We start from the raw sequence: 4,093 nt of genomic DNA, 5'->3' as shown, positions 1-4,093 counted from the left end.
CTGGCTCATCGGAATGGGAGACTCGGGTGTTGTCGTCGCTTGATGAAGCTCGCTTGGGGTGACTACCCGGTGTCCCCAGGGCAGACTCACGTGCTGGTGGGTCTCAAGCGGTGCGGATGCGGCGGTTGGCCGGCTTGACTTCCACCACCACCACCCCATTCAGAGGAGGCGATCTTTTGCTGTGCATGCAGCATGGAGCGGTGGCTCTGGCTGCGTTGCTTCCCCTTTCTGGTGTGAAGGTGACCCAATGTGCATCGTGCCAGATTGACGCATTCTGGGCGTTTTCAGAGTTGGTCCCGACAGCCTTGTGCTGTGATTGGTCAGTGTGGTGCTCTCCCGTCTCTTGGATTCCAAGGCCGGGAACCATTTGAGCCCCAGGATGCTGGCGCATTGCCCCTCAATGACCACGAGTCGCAGGTTGCTTGACGACTGCTTGAAGCGGTCGTTGACCCTCTTGATGCCTCTAATGGGAACTCTTCTCCCCAGGAAGTCAGTCAGGACGAGGTTGCTCCATTGTAGGCAGGTGTGCTCTTCTTTTGGTGCACAGCACTCCATGCTCTGGATGTGGTGCTGCGGCGTGTTTCTATGCTCTGCAGTGCTGGAGTGGGTTGTCTGGTCTTTTCTGTCTGGGTTCCTTGAGTGACAGACTCTGGCCATGTGGCTGACCTTGCCACATGTTGGGCACTTCGTGTCCCAAAACCTTCACGTTTGGTGGTCGTGCTGGTCCCCATAGAGCACACACTGCTTCCCAGTCGTGGTCCTTGGGCTGGCATGCTTGGACCCTCTGGACTGCAGTCTCTTGACCTCCCCCGTCATGCTAGCACCTCTCACCTTGGCCAGAGCCCATGGGTCGGTTGGCGCTGTTTGGTCAGTGTGGCGCACCTCCCGAGTCAGTCTTTCAGCGGCCTCCACCACCAGCGTATTTTGGTCAGAAGTGAGTTAGGTTTTAGAAAATGGCAACAAGACAAAATTTGGGCTGGAGCAAGACAACAAGAGCCTTTTTACGTTGGATGTAACGGGAAGACCAGACTGGCCGAGAAAAGAGACTGTGGTGCGCTGGAGAGACCCGTCTCACAGACCCAGTTGTGCCATGGTGTGAATCCTGGCACCGCTTTTGGGGCACCATCCCGGATCTCCCGAGGGCCACCAGTTTCCTCCTCCAGGATGGGCCACAGTGAACGTTCATAGGCCTTCCCCTTTTCGTTGTCCTTGCGCTTGGGCAGGGGATCTCTCCGGCGTGTCACCCTGGGGGAATTCCAAGCATCTTGTGGCTGGCGACTCTTTGGGGAGACCAAGGGAAAAGGGGATCACAATGTCCATTCACAAATGGACCCCAGATCCAGAGGTGGAGATTGTAGCTGAATTGTTTGCTGATGCTGAACCTTACGTGACTCCTGCGGTGGTGAAATTCCTGCCTCCAGCATTCAGTATTAATAATGACGTATCATAATGTAATTATATCATTTACAATTATGTATCCTGTTTTCGGCCATATTTGCTGATGACCAAATGGTCTGTGACTGTAAATAAAGAATCAAAGTGTTTGAGCTTTCGTGAATGATTCTATTCCTAAAACTGCCTGCTCATTACTGTTATTGTCATTAATATTGCTCAGAAGGTTATTAATTTCTTATTATGACAGCATTGCTTCTTCTGACTAATATGCATTCTGTTAGTTCTATTAAGCCGCCTTCTAACTTTTAGTGTTTCATTATTAGTAGTAATAAAACTTTTTTATTCAAAAGAACAAGGAGTTGTGTTTATTCTCAACGGATCGTACGGCGCGGTATCCCTCAATCTACTAGAGGGCCCACTACCAAAGAGAGATGCTGGACAGATTTGCTCCCACCACCTTTGGGGGCCCACCCAAGGGAGATAAGAACATCCTGGTTGAGGTGGACTAGATGCCATCTTCCCCACAGCCAGCCCAATGTCTCGCCATACCTGCCTGGGGCTCCTCAGAACACAGCCAGCACCATAGGCAAGGAAGCGCATTTGCCCCAAAGGCCAAGGGGATGCCCGCTCCAACAACACAGTCGTTGTTTGGGTACACTGAACCCCCCTCCCAAAGGTGAGAGGCAGAGTCTGGTGGAGGGGGCCCATTGAGGTATATCTGTCCCTGGGAGTGGTCCTTATCTCTTTTGGCTCTTCCCTTTGAACGCGGAGCTCCACCCTCTGTGCAGTTCCTTGGTCACAATGGAGCATCACCAAAAGATGAGCCAAGGCCTTAAACAGGGTGGAGAGGGCGTACCTGCGGAATCTAGCCCTCCCAGGGGAAATCTGATGCTTGGGGCTTCTAATTGTTCTCTTTGACATGAGAGGACCTGATGCAGTAGGAGATACCCAGTTCCCCAAGAGCCCCGCTCAAATGCCCTAGAAGAGAACCTGCAGGGTGACTTCCCCGGTATGGGCCTTCATGGCTTGCAATGCTACCACACCCCCTCCCACCTGCCAGGATGACCCAGGGGATCTTTGGTGCGCGTCAGGTCAGCATGAACAGATGCGCACAGCCCTGCTTGCACGCATGGCAGTGGGAGGCGACAGGAGGAACAAGGTGGAAGAGCAGTTAGCAGGGTTGCTTACCGCCAGATGGGGTAGGATTTCCAGGTACTAGCTGGAGACAGGGTGGCCAGGTCCCTCTTTGCCGCCGGTGGGCTTCCTAGAGGCACCTGGTTGGTCACTGTATGAAGAGACTGCTGGATTTGATGGGCCTTGGTCTGATCCAGCATGGCTTTTCTTATATTCTTATGATTTGCCTACCTGAGAGGGCAGGTCTATGGCTCAGAGGTTGAGCATCTGCTTTGTGTGTCTGTAATTCCAGTCCCCAACATCTCCAACCTCGCCATTTAAAAGAATCAAGTTGTAGGTGATAGGAAATAAGGTATGCAGGTAAGATATAGGAATTAAACTACCTGGCAATTAACAAATTACATCACACTCTCCCAACATTTCAAAATTGAAAATAGGGTCACACATGTGTGTGTATTGGTGAGCAAACCAGTTTGATACTTGATAAAACCTCAGGTGAACCCTGTGAATGATGTTACTTTCTTACCAAGCTCTATTATCTGGTGATGACAAAAACTTTCTCACTTGTCTAGTGTCCAGTTTGGATCCCCTTCTGCTGGCAAATGCAGAACAGGTTAAGAGCTGAGGGTGCTCATCAATCCAGTTTTGCTGTTTGCTTCTATCAGATACATTTGGATCACCTTTCCTCAACTTTTATTTATTTATTTGTTATATTTCTTACCCGTCTCCCCCTGCCAAGGCCACTCTCGGCATGGGTAACAACAATAAAATCCCATCACATGACAAGATGGAGCGCAGTTCTTGCAGCACCTGTTGTGTCAAACGGTCAGACATGCCAACCCCTCCAGGGGAAGGTAGGGAGGCCAGTATTGATAACACCTGCAGCTGTCCTCAGTTATAGACCTGGAGGAAAACTCTCATCGAGGACAGCCGCTCACTCATAGTGCCGGGGACCACCAACAAATTATCATCCAGAGATCTTAATGTCCTTCAGGAGGTGTATCAGGAAAGGCGGTCCACAGATACAAGGGTCCCAGACCATGTAAGGCTTTAAACATTAAAAACGGCACCTTAAGCTTCATCTGGTATTCCAGGTGGAGCCAGTGCGGCTAACCGAGTATTGGCTGTATGTGTTCTTGGGGCGAGGTCCTTGCCACTGCATTCTGTACCAGCTGTAGCCTCCAGATCAGTTTCAAGGGCAGCCCTATGTAGAGCGAATTACAGTAATCCAGTTTAGAGGGGACTGTCTCGTGGATAACTGTGGGTAGCTCCAGGCAAGAGAGGTAAGGCACCAGCTGCCAAGCCTGGCGAAGATGGGAAAAACGCCCTCTTGACCACGGCTGCAACCTGAGCCTCCATAGTCAAGGAGACATCAAGGATCACATCCTGACTCTTTATGGCAGGTGCAGATGTTAGTTGCATGCCATCAAGATTCGGGAGCCAGCACCTCCCCCTCCCCCCGAGCCACCCTCCCCAAGCCACGATACCTCTGTCTTTGCTGGATTCAGCTTCAGGTGGCTTTTCCTCAACCACTCAGTCAAGGCATCCAAGCACCTGGTCAGTG

This window comes from Euleptes europaea, chromosome 4 (assembly GCF_029931775.1).
Source record: "Euleptes europaea isolate rEulEur1 chromosome 4, rEulEur1.hap1, whole genome shotgun sequence".
NCBI lineage: Eukaryota > Metazoa > Chordata > Lepidosauria > Squamata > Sphaerodactylidae > Euleptes > Euleptes europaea.
This window is presented reverse-complemented; position numbering follows the sequence as displayed.